General features: G+C 47.7%; 1 protein-coding gene across 3 annotated transcripts in view; it reads left to right on the top strand.

The window, feature by feature from the left end:
* Nucleotides 1-19,160, top strand: part of ERFL (ETS repressor factor like) — a 159,883-nt gene that overhangs the window by 115,050 nt on the left and 25,673 nt on the right. The window contains exon 1 of one of the 3 annotated variants that reach the window (XM_083515938.1): nucleotides 15,913-15,938. The exons of the other annotated variants lie outside the window; for them this stretch is intronic. The gene's annotated coding sequence lies outside the window, so the exon portion shown is untranslated. Of the gene's footprint in view, nucleotides 1-15,912; nucleotides 15,939-19,160 lie in introns of those variants that run through there. 3 annotated transcript variants of the gene reach the window in all.

Below are 19,160 nucleotides of genomic sequence, written 5' to 3' on the forward strand. Positions count from 1 at the left end.
CCAAGGCAAAGGCTTCCTGGGGGAACTGCCCCCTCTCCTAGTGAGATCAAGAACCACAGCCGAAACACTCCCACCAGGGTAATAACAGCCACAACGTTCCCAATAAGAACAAGCTCCAAATTGCATTAAGCTGAACTGACGGCAACCACGAACCACCAGCAGCCTTTCTGCTGTGCTGTTCTGTTTGGAGCAGTTAAAGAAACTGACTGAAGTTAAGGAGGGTCAGAGAAGAGGAGCAGATGAGAGACACTGAGTGAGTGGCTGATCTGGTGCAAGAGAGAAATTCACCCAAAGCATAGGAACTTTTTTAGATCCAGCCTCATCCCTCACCCAAAACACACCTACAAAGATACAGAAACTGTGTGTGGTTTTGTTTTTTGTTTGTCAGAAGAAGCGAAACCAGAAGGGACACTGAGAGTTGTTTGTAGGGCTCTTGTTATTTCAATAGCCTGCCGTCCCCTCTGATCTTATCCAAGCCCTGCTGAGGTACAGCTCCCGGCCAAGCAGCGCTGGGAAGTGTTGCCTCTTCAAAGGACATGAACAACTGCAACAGCCCCTTCAGTGCAAGTCCCCATGTATATAAGGATTAGGAATGGTGGAGAAATTCTATTTCAGTTTGCATTTAAAGGCAAATCTAACTCATCTGTAGTATCTGAAGCAATATGCATACTGAGACTGCAGCTACCCTTAAACCTTTGAATTTTGCAGTGCAAAATCAAATGCATCTAGAAGTGAAAATAGCATGCAATCATTTTATATATCCGCAAATCCTTCATTGCAGAAGAGTTGAACTAGATGGCCTTTGGAGTCCCTTGCAACTCTACAATTCTATGATTCCAAATCAGGGGGAAATATGCTTTGTAAATATGTGTATATCGGGCAAAATTGACAGATTCGCCCATCCCTGATAAGGATCATCAACCCGCTGGGTTCGAACAGGTGGTCGTGGATGATGGCAAGGAAAAACAAAATCCAGTCTTAAGAGCACCTGAGCTTGCCAAGGACACATTTTTCCTTTTCATAAAGTATGCACTTAGCTTGTGGAACTCTCCGTCGCAAGGTAAAATGATGGCCGTTAGCTTTAACAGCTTTTTGAAAGGATCAGGCACACCGATCATCTGTCAATGGCTATTAATTATAATGATGAATTGAAGCCTGCATATTCAGAGGCAGTCTGTACCTCTTGGCAACACCAATTGCTGAGGGAAAACTCCAGTTGGGTTAGCTACCTTGTGTAAGGGATTGCTCCATTGGTAGAGCATGAGACACTTAATTTCAGGGTCGTGGATTTGAGCCTCACATCAGGGGAAAAGATTCCTGCATTGCAGGGAGTTGGACTAGATGTCCCTCGGGGCCACTTCTAACCCTACAGTTCTGTGATTCTATTATTATCTTTGAGGTCTGCTTGTGAGCTTCCAAGGGTTGTGTAAATGAAAGCAGAATCCTGGACTAGATAAAAGGCCCACCTCCACCATACATTTAAGGCACTGGTTCCCAGGATTCTTTGGAGAGGAATCTTTTAAACGTATGGCATGGGTGTCAACTGCAGTCTGATCCAGCAGGACAAATATTACATTCTTAAATATACTAGAGGCCTACAGCAAGGCTCATCTATCAGTGCTTCTCAAACTTGTGCCTCCACCTCTTGTTGGACTACAACTCCACTCATCCCTGACCACTGGTCCTGCTAGCTAAGGATGATGGGAGTTGTAGTCCAACAACTGCTGGAGGCACAAGTTTGAGAAACACGGCTAACTGGTTGCATGCACAGATGGGAGCAGACCCACCCACCCACCGTGGCAGAGTGTACCGTTGAAATCTTGATATTCCCACAAGGCAAGAGGAGTCTCACAAGTGAGCTCGGCACATCGCATCTCCTCTTTCAAAGCTTGTTGGGGGCGGCAGGATCTTGCTAGGGCATCTCCCTTTGCTTCCGTTCAGTTCTGAACTTCTTGCCCTGCTCCTGAACTCCTCCTGAACTGATTATAGAAATTTGGTTGCCCTTTTCTGAACCTTTTCCAACTGTACTCTATCCTTTTCGTGGTATGGCAACCAGAACTGCACACAGTATTCCAAATGCGGTAGCACCATAGATTTGTATAATGGTGGTGTGATGTTGGCTGTTTTGTTTTCAGTTCTTTTCCTAATGATTCCTAGCATGGAATTTGCATTTTTCACCACTGCCACACACTAGGTGGAAGTCTTCATCAAGCTGTCTGCTACAACCCAAAGTCTTGTTCCTGGGCAGTCACCACCAGTTCAGACCCCAGGAGCATATAGGTGGAATTAAGACCTTTTTTTTGCCCTGACATGCATCACTTTACACTTGTTTACATTGAATTGCATTTTCCATTTTACTTCCTATTCCCTCAATTTGGAGAGGTCTTTTAGGAGTTCTTCACAATCCTTTTTTTGTTTTAACGACCCTGAGCAAAGAATCTAACAACTCGGTGGCATTGAATATTTTCTTCATTTTCTAAAAGCATTTTTGAGCATTTATAAACTGTTTCATATTTTAAAATTTTTAATCATTTTAAAATATTGAGAAACTGGAGTGGGGCGGAGTCTGGCAACTGGGTAGGAGAGGGAAATAAAATGTTGTGTGAGCGATAGGTGGAAAGGTTGATAACTAGGTGGGAGGGGGAATTGTACAGTGTGGCTGGAATAGGAGGACAAAGACATCTGCATCTATATATCTATCAGGCAGGGAACCTTCTTGGCCTAGTGGGCCAGATCCTTATTGGTCCCCACCCCTGTGGGCCAACTTTGACAGGTGGGTGGGACATCCCACCTGTCAATCAATCGACATCATGGTAAACTGCAGGCTAGGTCACTTCCTGGAAGTTGTGGCTGATGCTCATTGGTGCTAGTGGGGCAGAAGACAAGGAACCCTAATTTTGCCAATGAAAGTCTAGTTTGTCCCTATCCTCTTCTCTGCTGAGTCCTAAAAGGGCAACGCTGAGACTAAGAAAGCTGATGGTCAGGGCTATCCCTTGGACTGGATATGAGTCAGAAGGCAGGCAAGTGGGGACTGCCAAAATGAAGTTGGTGGAGCTGTACCCCATTTGTCCTAATGGACCAGCCCCCACTGCTTCCTGGTTCACGCTGAGAATATACAACAACAGCATGGCTGGCTGACTTTTGCAGGGTACAGGGTGGGAAATGAGGCCAGGGATGAGAAATGGAAGTCCCAGTACTCTGATCCAGAGCATTCTGCACTGCCATGATGTTGTTACAGTGCTCCACTGTTGTTCTGTATACAGTGGATAGTAACGTATGAATGCCGGTGTAATTAGATATGCTTCTTGTGCTAGGACAACCTGCATGCTTGATTTGTAAATGAGTGTATGTAGTGACTTCGCTGAAAAACATTGAGTTGTACATGATGTGAACTGCTGCCAAAGTTCAGTGTGTGGTTTTGGATCAGCGTTGCTTCCTGTTGGAAGTTTGGGTGCAACTCAACTTGCAAAAGAAGGGTGTGCAGGAGGTTAAGACACACAGAGTGAGGGATCTCCACATTCCCAGGCTATCCCTGTACCTATAATACCTAAACTGCCTTCTCTATCTCTTTGATGTTTAGATTGATAATCTCAGGTGTGTCCTGTTTGCAGCTTCCTCCTCCTCTTCCTCTGTCTCCTCCTCTCTCAAACCTCAATATGAGAGATTACCCTGGATCTGAGAGGACAATGGAGCAAGCACAATTGCTTTTCCATCCAAGTTGTGTACTTCCTACAATTACCGTAAGCACTTTGTTGCTGTTCTCACTCCACAAGCATCTCTCTGTGTGATTAGAAACAGGTAAAGTCTACTCTCCAACCAAGATTCACTAGCCAAACACTGCTCACTCTACATACTAAAGGATTTCAATAGGCAGTGGGACCCTGTTATCCCAATAGTCTCATTCACACATGCAAATCGCCACTTGAATTGAGGTAATTGACTTATGTGGGCTGTCATACAGATGCATGTTTGCCACAAGAGTTGACCTGGATGTGTGATAACATTACTGGAAAGCCTCAAAACATGGTGATAGCAGCTTGAATGTGTGAACAGATGCCATCAACAAGCATTGTGTTTGAGGAAATATGAACAATGTGTATATGGTATTATATCTATGGTGGCCCCATTCACTCATGCAAACCACCACTCCATGCCACAGGTATAGGAGATGGATTGAGGATTACCGTATTTTTCGCTCTATAACACGCACCAGACCATAACACACACGTAGTTTTTAGAGGAGGAAAACAAGAAAAAAATATTCTAAACGAAATAGTGGATATATGATTTTTGTGGTTCATGCTGTGGCCACAGACATGTGATCTGACAGTGAGTTTGGAGTAGCCCAATGCAAAAATCCTGAGGATCCATGTGGATCCATGCTTTGTAACCGCCAAGGAGGGAAGGAAGGGGAACCATGGATCCTCTGCTCACGACTGCAGCAGATCCCCCCCGCCACCCGCAGGCATTCGCTCCATAACACACACAGACATTTCCCCTTACTTTCTAGGAGGAAAAAAGTGAGTGTTATGGTGCAAAAAATACGGTAAATCTGTAGATTAAAATTTAAACCACCTATCCCATATGTGTGGGAGAAATGCAAAAGTGAAGCCTTTTTAGCAAAGTAGAACACTTATGCCTTTTGCAACTTGCTGAAGTTTAGGAATAAGGCAAGTACACATTTTTTAATCCTTTTCATTTGTACTCTGCTGACCTCCCCCTCTTCACTCACATTGCAGAGAATGAACCACATGCTTTAGCATGGGCATGGCCAGGATTTATGTTAGGGGGGCAGGACTTTTGTTGGGGGGGACAGAACCGAGCCATCTGCAACTCAATTGGTCAGTTAGTTAAGTGTTTTTGTTTATTTGCTTGATTTGGGGGGGAGCAGCCGTCCCCCTGGCTATGCCCATGCATTTTAGTAAGATAAACAAAAAAGGTTTACTTACATCTCAATGCAGGCAGCAACTACAATACAGGTAAGAAAAACTTCTGAGGTACAAAATACCAATGTTGGCTGCAAAATAGAGTGCATGTGTGTGGAGCCCCCAGGCACATGTCTGATCAGTGTGGAAGCATGGTGGAAAAAGAGTCTCCTCAGAGGCAGGAGGAAGTATAACAGATTACAGTGGTACCTCAGGTTACAGACGCTTCAGGTTACAGACTCCGCTAACCCAGAAATAATACCTCGGGTTAAGAACCTTGCTTCAGGATGAGAACAGAAATTGTGCAGCTGCAGCAGGAGGCCCCATTAACTAAAGTGGTACCTCAGGTTAAGAACAGTTTCAGGTTAAGAACGGACCTCCAGAACGAATTACGTTTTCAACCCGAGGTACCACTGTATTTCCTTTGTTACAGAATTTCTGCCCAGAGGAAACAGGGGAAGTGACCACACAGAGGGTCCTTTCTAGGAACTTTAAGAACTTGCTGTGCACTAGTCCCGTGCTTGTCTAGCAAAACATGCATTTGTGATTTGGCTGCAAACCCCACAACAGGTATCAAGTTGTGGCTGAAACTCATTGGGGATGGGAGGGCAGAAGGCTGAGAGTGTAACAGTAGGAGGCGCCAGAGCCAATGATAGGCAGAGAGAACTAATTCTCCTACTTGCTGAGTTCTACAGGGGGCAGCTGTGAGGCGGCAGGCAAAGAGGAGACAGTGCCACCCTCTGGACTGGTTGTAAGGCAATTGGTGGACTGACAGAAGGCAGGCTAGTCAGGGCACTGAGCTGCAGCTCAGTGGTAGATTATCAGCTCTGCATGCAGAAGTTCAATCTCAAGGTAGGACTTGGAGAAACTCCCATCTGAACCTCTGGAGAGCCACTTCCAGTCAGTGCAGACATTCTGTGCTGGATGGATCAGTTGTCCAATTCCATATAAGGCCTGATGTGTGGCGGGTCAGTGAGTGAACTGACTTCATTGAGAAAAAAGGCATTTCAGTTAATGATGAATGCTTGAGATGTTATATCTGCCAAACCACATTCACACATGCCGGCCATCGCTTGAGTTCACACTCCTCAAGTGAGGAGCACACTTGGATGAAGCTGCTCCTCGTTCTCTCTGGCAGCTTTTGTAGGTTACTACTACGCGGGTGGCGCTGTGGGTTAAACCACAGAGCCTAGGACTTGCCGATCAGAAGGTCGGCGGTTTGAATCCCCGTAATGGGGTGAGCTCCCATTGCTCGGTCCCTGCTCCTGCCAACCTAGCAGTTCGAAAGCATGTCCAAGTGCAAGTAGATAAATAGGTTCCACTCCGGCGGGAAGGTAAACAGCGTTTCCGTGCGCTGCTCTGGTTTGCCAGAAGTGGCTTAGTCATGCTGGCCACATGACCCAGAAGATGTACGCCAGCACCCTTGGCCAATAAAGCGAGATGAGCGCCGCAACCCCAGAGTCGGTCACGACTGGACCTAATGGTCAGGGGTCCCTTTACCTTTTACTACTTCCCCCTTCCTTCAAACCTCCCCATCACCCTAAACACTTGGGAGTGTCATAAGCAAGACATGCCCCCACATCACCCCTTGTTTCCTGCCAACATTGTGGTGGTGAGAATTCGGCCCTGTTACAGCGCCAAGGTGGTTGTAAGGATTACTGAGATAATAGAAGCCTTATTGGCACTCCACAGAGTGAAATATAAATGCTAAGCATTGTTGCTGTTACAGATATACACACATGTGTAAACCACCTTAGTCTGTTGGGGCAGTCTGTGTGTACACTCACAATATGAACGGTTGTGCATGATAAGCCTAGGCATTCACAACTCAGCAAGAGAAGCACTGATTCTTTAACAGAACAGTACCTGGAAGAGTCCAGGAATAGGCTTGCTTACTTTTGGTTTTTTAACCCTTTGCTGGTATTTCAGATTTGTCTCTGTTTCGCTGGCATTTATCTCTCCCCGCGCCCAATCCAACACGCGCCTGCCCGCGCGCTGCAAAGCTCCTTTCCTCCTCGTCTCCCCGTGGCTGCCAGAGGCGCCCCTGACAAATTGGGTGTGCGATTGGGAGCCTAGAGTTCAATTAGCAAACACACTGAGCGAGCCATCGGCGTAAGTGACCTTACAAGTTTAATTAACGTCCCATCATTATGAGAGATTGAGATCAAACCGCCGTCACTTTGATAAATTAACAAATTATCATCCTCGAGTCCCCGCGCCCGCTCCCAATCCGGAGAGCGTGCTAGGATCCACTCCTGTTGGCCGGACTAGTGGCAGTGCTTGATCCGAGAGCTCGCTCCGTTCTCCGGCTCCCCAGCCCTGCCGCCTCCATTCCTAAAAACACACGTATAAAAGCTGCCAGCCTGCCTACCTTGACGGGGTGGGAGGAAGAAGTACTATACGTACTTGACGGTGCGACCTTTCAGTCGAGCTCATTGCTCTCTCGCTCCAGCGCCCCGATTCTGAAATGACCTAGAAGAAAGATCCATTGACTTTAATGGGACAATTCTCAGTGAATGGATTTGAGGTGCTTCTTTGGAGGTGGGAGGGGGGGGGTAACGCCCAACCACACTTTTGGCATGTCTCCTGAGACTTCAGAGACAAGCAAAGTTGCTAGCGCGAAGACCTTGGCAACAATGCAGCGGGAAGGTCTCCTGCGCAAAGCACCCCGGAAATAAAATGGAGGGAAGGCAGCGGAAGACCCTTATTCTCAGCCCTAGTCGGTGACTTGGCTCCGCCCGCTACCAAAGATGAGGACCGGGCGACACATGTTTAAGTACGTAGGTACACGTACCTGATCCCCCCAACAGGTGTTTGAGACAGGTACGTGTACCACTCAGGTGCGTCTCTCAGAGAAAAAGCTGAAATGGGGGCACTGCTCTCCTTGGGCGACACACCCGAGTTGGTTTCTGCGTCGTGCGCGAAATCTCCCTGAAAATCGGGTTGACATAAATGATGCGGTTGTTTTTTTTAACTTGTTTGTTTTAAATAATAAAAAAAATTATATACCGCTACGTCACAAAAAAGATCAAAGCGGTTTACAGCAATAAAAAGCACAAAACGTAAACATTAGTTTTACTCTGCCATGAGGACGGAGGGGAGATAGCTGGAGTTGGGGAGAAGGTACTTGCTGCGCCCAGCCTTGCTGGTCGTGGGAAGGAGATCCAGGAAGTAACTTTTCTTGTTCTCAAAGTCCCGGGAACCTTACGAATATCGGTGTGACTTTAATAAGGGCGGACACACACATCCCTGCTCACATAGGCGTAGCTAGGAGGGTGCGGGGAGGGGGTAGCTGCCCTCCCCTAAATCAATAAATAAAAAACTAACTGACCAATTGCGTCACAGATTCTGCCCCCCAATAACATAGAGTCCCCCCCAATAAATCTTGGCTACGCCCATGCCTGCTGAACACGTGATGGTTTAGTGCTTCCCTACTCCGCACTGGACAACAGGCCCGCTGAGCTTGTCGATGGCTCCACAATGGCTCCATCCATTTCACAGGTCACCCACTTGATGCTGCCAGAGTCTTTACGAACTGCTCGGTGTCCCACGCTGGAGAAGGAATGAGAGTCTTCAAGTCATTCTCCCTTTCTCCCTTTCTTCCTCTTGCCTCCAGATTTCACATCCTATTTGTTTTGCAACCCGGCGCTTCAGTCCTCTCTCTCTCTTCCCCCACCCCCCAACCTCCTTTCGCAGCTTAAGGCCAATCCACCCGCTTCTTTCCCAAAGCTCTCTCCCTAACATCCGCCTGCCTCCTCTTCCCCTTTCCCTCTGGGATCACGAACAGCACAAACAGCCCCGCAGCCGCCTAGATGCTAACGAAAAGGGGGAGAATTTAAAACGACGCGCAATTGAATCATTAAAAAAACACAAAAAAAATCCACACTGGGGGTTCTAAAAAGAATGGGGGATCTTTTCTTTTAGAGGGAACAAACTTGTTTTTATTTGGGCAGGGGGTCGATCTCAGAAGCATTTGAGAGAGGGGGGAGGGAGAAAGAGACCCCACCCCTACGCGGAAATAAATGAGGGGAACGGTAAAGAAAGGTCACCTAAGGATAGGAGGCGCCGTCAAGGGGATCTTTGCTTTGGGTTTTTATCTCGCCTGTAGCGCAGCGTCTTTTGCTCGGAGCCGGGTGGGGAGAGTCGCTTTGATGTGACTGAAGATTTCTCCAGTCTCCCCTCTCCACTTCCCGGCCCCCTTTTGCGTCCTTGCCATAATCTGGCGCGTATTAGAGCGGCCTAATTGCAAATCGATGCCGTTCGCAGCCCGCTGGGTGTTTGCAAAGTGGTTGTGGATGTTAATACCAATACAACACCCCCCTCCTCCCCAAGTTCGCCAAACCAGTGGCCTTGAGGATCTCCCGCACCGCCCAGATCCATCAGCGCGGAGCCGCCTGGCCAAGATAGGCCCCTGCGCACCGTGGGTCCCCCACCACCCGGTCTGCGTTTCCTGCTGTCTTTCCAGTCCAATTCTTGGAGACGTCTCCCGGGAGAGAAGCGGTTTCTCCTGATCTGCGCTTCTCTCCGTCAAGGGTTTCTCGGTTTCCACAATTCTTCGGTAAAGGCGTCCGAAAGGTATCGAATCAAAACGAGGTGCCTGGAGGATTGAGACCCCCTTTCTCGGTTCGCGTTGGTCTACTTGCGCGAAAAGAAGCATTTTCCCGTGCGCTCTGGCGTAACTCGCGCGCAGTAGACGACAGGGATGCTTAGGTTGCCAAACTAAATACACTTATTCGAGAGTATGTCCCACTGAACTTATGTCTGGGTAACCCTAATCAATCTTTGTAGTTCTAACAGACACACACAGCAAAGCATGGGAAGTAATCAACGCTGCGAGGAAGGCGACTGAGATTTCCCTTCCCGGGCACCGAGTATTTCCAGGCTGACCTTGGCCTCAGTGCGCCAATAAACCCCAAGCAAAGGGTAGGTTCAGACGTGCGTGTCCGTTACCTGGTGATTACTGCACCAAGGGATTACCTCCATGTCTGAATGGGTCGAGACAAATCTAATGCCACTTCCACAATTACTGGGTTACTGGAAGATCAGCAGGTGGCGTGAACCGATTTCTGTTAAGTGCTTGAAAACTTGGGTTTCCTGCCGGCACCTTCACACGCGCATCTTATCATTTAACGCTTGAACCAGGCGGTCTGCGCAGTGGCATATCAAACGCCGCAGACCGAGAGTCTGCGTCACCTGGCGCCACCTCAAACTCGTCGATTTTCCATAAGTGAAAGCAGTTCACACGTTCAGCAGCCTCTGGAAGCGAGTTGTCAATGAAAGTGTGTGCGTGTGTGAATCATTACCCTTCAAGTCACTGTGTTACAGAACTTATTCCCGCTTCCACATCCCCCGGCGTTTGTGGAGGTGCCCGATCCATCACCACCACGCCAACTCCTCCTCTCTTCGGTGGCTTAAAAAATTTTTTTTTTGCCCCTTTCCACATTTTGCTAAACTGCGCCCTGCTTTCAATTTCACGCGCCCCGTTTAAGGCAGCGTCTCGCTCCTCCGGCCCGACGCTACTTGGTAGGCAGAGCGCCTGGGCGCTGCAGCAGAGCCCGGCGGCCGCTCGCTGAGCAGCCCCCCCTGAGGATTCGTCGCTCCGCAGCCGGCCACGTCCCCCCCACCCCGCACCCTCCGCTGACAAAAGGGCGTCTCGGTTGGTTTTTACATTTTCTTGTCATGGCGGAGAGTAACCCTGTCAGGCTATTCCAGTCCCCGAGTGGGAGGTGTGCTCAAAAGCTGAATATTCAGGGAGAGATTGGCGACCCGGGCCAAGAGGAGAGAGGATGGGATGAGGCCCTTCCCGACAGCCTCCATTTGCGGGGCGGGCGGGTGGCGGTGTAAGGAGAAAATGAAGGAAGGAAAAAGAGATTTGACGGATAGATAGACAATGCATACATGGAAAGGGGAGATAAAAGATATGCATAGATACAGAGAAAGAAAGGAAGAGAAAGATGGATGGATAAACAGATTCATTCGTCAGAAAGGGATGGAAAGACTGAAGAGAATGTCGATGGATTGTGGGTACTGATGGAGAAGATGCGAGGCTTTATGTGTGTTTTGTGTGTGGTTGATTTTTTTATATATATAAAGGCTGAAAATCTCTGCAATGACCTGGAATCTCTAATCCCAGATGTGTGTGCTGGTTAGCTGTAGTTTCTCAGTGGTGCTGCGGAGCGCACTCTGTACATACCCAGAGGCACTCTCCTTATTTATTTCTGCCTCCAATTATGATGAGGCTGAACCTTCCGAACAGGTTGTGGTGGTGAACTCTTGCTCAAATTAATCCCAGGGTGGCTCGACATGTGGATATGGATGGTTGTAGGGAACGGCTTTGTGTGGACTGGTATCCACCAGAAAGAAGAAAAAGAAGAAGGAAAAAAAGATTAGGAAGTGATATAGGAGACACAGTTCAGTTGGGAATGGATCCATGAATATATAAGTAGGTAGGCAAAAGATATATATATATATTCACACACACACACAGTCTTTATCATCTTATGAATACCTGCAAGTTGCGGGGGGGGGGACGACTTAGGCAGGAATATATATATATAGCTATATTATATAGAGAAAGAGGAGGTGGAGAGAAGGGGGGGTTGTGGTGCCCCCCCACCTCTGGAACTCCCATCCTTTAGGAGATCTGTACTGTTGCAGTTTTTTGTTTGTTTCTGCATTACTGTTTTTAGTGTAAACTATAATATTCTAAGGAAAGGAAGGGTGGGGTGGAAATTATTTTAAAATAAATTAATGATGTACTCCTTGAGTGTTCAAAGCACCTCACCTACATTGCCTAATAACATATAAGGCTGCACTTATTATTATTATTATTATTATTATTATTATTATTCAATTTTGTATACCGTCCTTCATCCAAAGATTGCAGGACGGTTCATAACATATAAATACAAAATGAGAACAAAAAATACAGGTTTTAAAAAACAAAAACCAATAACCGCCCCCCTCCCACAAACACATTCAAAAGGCCATATAATGTTTAATGAGCCAAAGGCCTGCTTATAGAGAAACGTTTTTCGCCTGGTGCCTAAAGATATGTAATGAAGGCACCTGGTAAACCTCCCTAGAGAGCATTCCACAAAAGTGGAGCCACCACAGAAAAGGCCCACCCTCGTGCTGCCACCCTCTGCACTCTGGGCACACGAAGAAGGGCCTCAGATGGTGATCTCAGGCCAGGGTCCAGGCTGGTTCATATGGGGAGAGGCAATCACCGAAGGGCTCTATGGGACAGAGACTGCGACGTAGCTGCTTCCCCTCAAGGCCGCCCAATGAGTTCATGTCTGCCTGCCTGCCGCGGAAGAGTCCCTGGAAGAGCCTGTTTGCTGGTTCTGGCGGAGAGGTGGCTGGCCAGAAAACGGTATTTAAAGGGTGCAAGGAAGCTCCGCGCGGCGGCAAGGAGTCTCATGGCTGTTTCCTTGGTGGCAGCGCTGCTCTCTTGCGCCCTCCAGGGGCGAAGGCCATTTCAGCGTCGCGCAGCTCTAACCAAGCGCAGATTCTGGAGGAGTTTGCTGAGTGAGCTTCGTGGGGAGCGGGGGGGCCGCGCTTCCTGCCACTACCTCACACCCCCCACCCGCAGCTGTCACCTCTGTCACTCTTTCCTCTGAATCCAAAATGGGTCCAAAGTTTCTCGAAGCTTTGCTAGGGACGAGGGAAGCGAGCTTTTCTTAGCTTTGGGCACAGCAATGGCGGGAGGTGATGGGGAGCGGGGGAGTTTGATTTCATCTCCCCGGATCCAGAGTGTATATATTTATTTATGATACTCTAGTGCTCCGGGAGATGTTCATTAAGGGGGAGATTTCAAAGGGAAACCAAGCAGCCGGGAGGGGTTTCTCGGTGTGTTATGCGTCTCCAAAGCAGCGACGGGGAGGGGGATAAGGGGGCGGGTGGGTGGAAGAGGTGGGTGTTGGGATTTATCAGCATTTTAACTTCTGACGGTTCCCCTTGCTTCTTTATTTTTTTTTTCTTCCTTAAACAAACAAACAATAAATAAAAAATCAGCCACTCAGGGACAATTTTTAGTCTTCCCCACTTTCATGCGCTTTCATTTTTGCTCTTGTTTATCACACACACACACACACACACACACACACACACACACACACAGTGTTCTTTCTTACCCCAGTCTCTTATTTTCACAGTCATTTTTAACCTCCTTTCCCCATTACTTGACTCTTTCCTTCTTCCCCTTCTCCTTAATACTTTCCTTTCTTTTCCTATGAGAAATTACTTTTCATCAGCGTTCTTCCCCCAATGCGTATCCATCCCTTTCTATTCACCTCTTCCTCTAATCTTTGGGAAGGGAAGGGGGTCTTTTTCCTTCACTCCTGATTACCAGTTCCTACACGATCCCGCTCGCGCCCCCCGCCCCCAAAATGTGGTCTATCACATTATTCTAGAATAATTCACCATTTAATCTATAGGAAGGAAAGGGCTTGTTTTAAAGTTGGTCAAAGTGTGGTTGACGAGATAAGCCGCGGTATCTGGATGGGACTGACTGAGAATTTGTGTGCGTGCGTGCGATAAAAGCATACACTACATTGCAATTCTTCTTTTTTTTAACCTTTTAGGAATTAAAGGGGGAAATGTATGGGGAAAGTTAAGGGAGCACAGCAGTGCAAACCTTTGGAATTCAGAAGAGTGAATGGGGGGGGGGGAGTCAGGACATTTCTATAAAATCTTCACTGCAATCTCTTCTTGAAGGGAGTATGAAATGTTGCAATATAGAGCCATACAGGTTTGGCCATCACCGACCCCCCCCAAAAAACATGCATTTGTTTCTCTTCACTGGCCGACACGCGATTTTGGGGTCTGTGTTTTTTACTTTTTACTTTTTCAGTTTGTGCCCAATGTCTTCCACTCTCGTGAACAAATAATCCCCGGATCGCCATAACTGTCTGGATATGAAAACTTTCAGAGCCATTGGAGAAAAAAGAAAAAGAGATGGGGGAGGGAGACGACGACACCCACCTATCTCTCACCCCAAGTGACAGAGAGTGACATTGTTTTTGTCCTCTCTCCCCCCTCCCTCTCTTGCTCCCTTGCTCTTTATTTTAGAAAGATCAGAGAAAATATGAATTCTTTTTAAAGGGAAAAAAGAAAAATCAATTTTAATTTCAGTTTAGAAGATTGTGTTAACAGGGGAGCTTGGATGGTCCGTATCACTTTAGTCTCCCTCTCCCCCCTCTCTTTCTCTCTTTCTGTCTCCTATTCAGCCTGGACGCTTTTCTATGCATTGTTCTGACTTTCGAGAGAAAAAGCAGTTGCAACACCCGCCTCCCTGCGCATCCTTCCTTTCTCGAGCCAATTCATGAAGCCAAGCGGGTTCTCTCTTTTTTCCCCCCATTTCTGAAACATATGCTTCATTATCCTTGGATATTTGCGGCGCGCGGGGCGGGTGGGGGGCGGCGGCGGAGGTGGTTGAAGAGAGAAACACAGTAATTTGTCAAGACGAGCATCTCAAGTCGGACGACGAACGCTGTGGTCTTTAAACACACATTTCAGCAAAGTAGCCTCTTTGTCCAACTCACCACCCCGCCTCAAAAGAATAAAAGGCAGGAATGTCTTTGCTGAGGCTTCCCCCCCCCCACCTCCCTGTAGTTTGAGCAGAGAGGAAGATGGAAGCTATTTAAAGTGGAAGGGCTGTTACTCTTGGAAGACCTCGCGCGCATTAAAGGTTGCAGACGTTAATGGCCTTTGACACACTTGAGCCTGATCTTCTTCCGAGCAAAATGAGACTTTATTCCGACGAAGCACGCCTGGGATCGCGCTGCCAGGGCCAGTGGTCGTCGCTCTCCCCTCCCCTCTTCTTTTGGAATGCGTGTTGGATATAATACGTTGCATATAATACGTCTGCCTGGCCAGACGCCTGTCTCTGTCACATTTGGCTTTTATCCCCATCTCATCTTTCTCCTCTTGTGTCCGTCGTTGTCGATATTTAAGGGTGCGATTCTCCAGGCCACGTTCCCATCTCGCTGTTTTCAATGGCAGAGTGAAGGCTGCCTTCCTAGCCACGCTTGCCCTAATAAGCCCCGTTGTACTTACCGAGGCTTCGCCAACCGGGCGCCCTCGAGAAGTTGCTGGACTACAACTTCCATCAGTGCTGGCTGGGGCTGATGGGAGTTGTTGTCAATAACATCCGGAGGGCACCGGGTTGGCAAACGCTGTGCTTTTGTATGCACGCCTAGCCAGAGGCTCAGATTTCTTTTCTCTCTGAGAATTAAGAGTGGTTCACTTTTGGGCTGACTCTGATAATGCTTTACGCTGTAAGAGCCTCGAGGGCTGGATGATGGGACTCTGCAGAGCGCCCTGTACCTTAAATGGTGACGCTAATGAAAACAGCTGGCTCTAGCAAGTGAGCCAAATCACACACTGGCTTGCGGCCAGTCTCAGCAGAGCCACCCTGTGCTTGCGTACTTAGAAACAAGCACGAGCAATAGGCCCCTGGGTAAACGTGCATATCACCGCAGTCTAAATCTTTCTGCACCTGTCGTTCGATAGGCATCCGCCTCCTGATAACCCACAAACTCTCGGCTAGAGTAGATTCCACTTTCAGTCTGCACATCCACTTCCCATTACGACTGTACTGTTTCTCTCTTTCAGGAAATGCTCTGCAGTTCCTCTCCCTCCCCCTCTCTCCTACAGCCTCCCTAATGCAATCATTATGGGAATGATATATGTAAAGCGCTTTGAACGCTTAGTGGGAAAGCGATAGACAAGTTACAAAAGCCTTGAAGCATCTTGACGACTTTTAGCCTGTACAATCATGGCTTAAGCTTTCCCTACTGCACCAGATATAATCCGGGTTCTCATGATTGGCATCGGTTTCATTAGGGCTTCTATCCTTTCCACGACTCCTATTCATGCACATTTATTATTATTATTATTATTATTATTATTATTATTATTATTATTATTATTATTATTCCCTGGATGACTGCCGGTACTCACGCTTGCTCAGAAAAAGAGTCAGCGGAGCTTAACGAGCCTTAAGCTCAAGTAAGTAAGGTGGAAAACTTTTCCTTCAATTGACACACGCACCCGAACACACACACACACACACACACCTCTAACACACACACACGCTGTATGAGGAATTGTTACAGAAGCAGTACCAATAAATCCAGAGGCGGCAGGATCCAACCAGTCTATGTGTTTTTAAATGTGTTTTACTGTAATATTATCCTTGCGTTGATACTGTTCGTCACCTTGAGTTTCTATTGGGAAAGAGAAGCGGGATATAAGTAGAAACGAATCACGAAACGAGTGAAAGAACTGGTGCATATACACAATATAGATACATTGCCATTTCCTAGGGGCCGGGTTCCCTTCGCCGCCACCCCCCTACAAAATATTTGAGGGGGCTGCTCTCTCCCAAAGTTGATGGGCATTGCCATTCAAATGGTGTGAGCGTGCACGTCTTGTGATCGATGATGTGAAGCGGGGCTTACCTGTCCTCCCCCAATGTTTTATTCAAGTTGGCACCCCCTTTATATTCTCCCTATAGGGTTGCATTTCGTCCATATAGTGCATAAACAAAGCATTAGAGCAGATTTATCAAACAGCATACCGCCCGATTTAAGCACGTTGAAAACCTCGTTGATTTTGATAGGCGAGGCCATAATCAAGTGTCGAGCTCTCACGTGGAAAAGCGGGGCATTAAAGACACGTCATTGCGATAAGATGGTACCCACCGCAATCTGTCTCAGAAAGTATCACTAATATATTTTATCAGTATATTATATGTACTGGTTATGCGCATTGGTCAGCATTAAGTACATCTATTTACCCTCTGTAAAAACAAAACAAAAAAACCAGACCTGTACGCGCAACAGAAATGATAAGTTGCTATATTATTAGCATGAACTATTTATATGGCGCCATCCCTCTAGCTCACGGTTTGCAAGCAGAAGGCGGGTCTCTCTGCCCCGGATAACTTGCAATATATATCTATGTTGGGAAGTTCGCAAACTCGCAAGCGATGGGCGAGGCTTTAGTTTTACGCACCTGGGGAGCTGAAGTTCCTCCTCTCCTCTTGCTCCTCTCATTAGTAAGTTATTATCAAAATTGTGATTCCTCCCCCGAGGCATTTGTTCCGGGTCGGTGGGTGGGAGTTTCCAAAAGGGGTATGTACGGAACAGTGAGGTTGGATTCAGATTTACGCACCAGGGATCTAAGGAATAATTCTTTTTGGGGGGGGGGTGTTCGGACTGCCAGTGCCAGCCTCCCTCGTGGGATAGCTGAGGTGGTGGTGGAGGGCGAAGGAATATTGCCAAAAACTCTGATATTCGGGGTGTTGCTGGTGGGGAGAACGCCAAACAAACAAAGTGTTGTTCTGAGAACTTCTAAGGACATTAAAAATAATCAAACGAGGCAGCACAAGGCGTGGGGACCGGAGCAGCCCTATTAGACTGTTAAAAAAATAATTATTAATTACTTTACTTAATAAATTGCAAGCTCGCTTTCCCGGAGGGCTGCTGGATGTGACCGTAGAGACGTGGGCAGTATAATAAGCGGCGTAGTCCTCCTCTGTTGGTCATTGCCCACCCCGCTCCCCCTCTTCGCGTGCAACTCACAACCCCCTTCTCTTTCTTGTTCCTACCTACCCTCCCAGAAAACCCGCGATCCAGCCCTTGCTCTTGCCCCAACCTCAAGGGGGCGCCCTTCTCCGTTTCCCGTTCTGCTCCCTGTGTGTGTATCCAGCGCCTCCCACCCACTCCAAAATCCCTCCATTTAGGGAGTCAGACATTTCCCTTTCTTCCCCCTGAAACTCGGGCGATCCTCGGTTGTTAAACTTGCAACCTGTATGTTTAAATATTTGTCGGGTATTTAAAGCTCGCCGGCTCCCTCGTCTTTCCCGGCCCCCTGCCCGCCTCGCCTCTCCCTCCCCCCCCCCGCCTCCCTTCTCTGTCTTGTTAGAAGCAGGTATTCGAGTTTTGATCTGAGATTTCAGATCAAAGAGGCTTCGCTGGCTATTAGTTTCATGCCTCCGCATTGATCCCCCATTGATCGAGCGGAGTTTGCCCTAACATGTGTATAGGGGCTGCTTGGAACAGGCCTGGTGGATTGGGTTGGGGGGAAGGGGGTGTGAGGGGGGTGTCTTCTAGCTCTGGCTTCTTTCGCCGGAGGTTATGGAACAATGAGGGGAGAAGGAAGAAACCTTTTCATCCTCCAAACGCCGCCGCTAGATACCCAAATCGATAATTAATGACAATGAATAATTTACAGTATCGATTCCCCAAAAAAAGAAAGGAGGGGGCAGGTCGGCAAACATATCCTTTAAGATTAAAAAGAGAGAAGCGGTACAAACACCGAATTCCCCCCTCCCAAACCCCATATAACGAGAAAAAAACCCCAGATTATTATTATTTTTGCATCGGAAAGTTAGATGCCATTAGCATTTCAAACCTTGCGCGAATGAATACGTGCCCCTCTCCCCTCCTGGTTTGTGTTTGTATATATGTGCGGTGTGTACGTGATAGAAACAGGCTTGTGTTGCGGCTTGTGCACAAGTGTCACTTCTGTGCTTTATTCTGGTAACAACCCATAGGGAGCGCGTGCGTGTATGGATCCAGGCTGCAACCTTTAATCGGTGGATTAATCAACTGGCGCTTTAGTTGATTAATCGGCGAAGACCAATTTGTATCCGCGGGGTTGCCAGTTTAGAGCACACCTGTTTGGGGGTTTTTTTTGAGTCTGCACGTTCTGAAATAATCAAGGTTAGATTGTGGCTTTTTCTTCCACGGTTACTGGAGATTTCGCTTTATTAAGGTGCCAGTTTCCCCTTCCTGTCAAGGCACCCATACTGAGGTTTTGGTAACCCGCGAATTTATCATCAGTTGAATCGGTTTAAAAAGGCAGAGGGGTATTAACTTAAATTACTTACTCGGTTGACAAAACCACCCACTCACAAAGTGCCGCGCCATCCTATCCTTGTGCACTGATAAGTAAGCTCCATGGACTTTCTCTCAGGTAAGCACAGCCCTGGTAAACAGGCGCGGGTGCTTCTCCACCTGCCCACCTGTCTTCCAGTGTGCTCCACGAAGTGTGCTCATAGGTGGGCTTTTCAGACAGGTATGGCAGCTTTAGGCATGAGGCGGGTGCGCGCGCCTGAATATGTGCATGTCGCTTATGTGAGTCTTACAAGTGAGGAAACCAATGCACGCGTGACTCTGCAGTGCGTTTGCGGGTTTTCGTCCGAGGCTGTATTCCTGCACACAC

The sequence above is a fragment of the Podarcis liolepis genome, assembly GCF_965112155.1.
Source record: "Podarcis liolepis genome assembly, chromosome: 7".
In the NCBI taxonomy this organism is placed as follows: domain Eukaryota; kingdom Metazoa; phylum Chordata; class Lepidosauria; order Squamata; family Lacertidae; genus Podarcis; species Podarcis liolepis.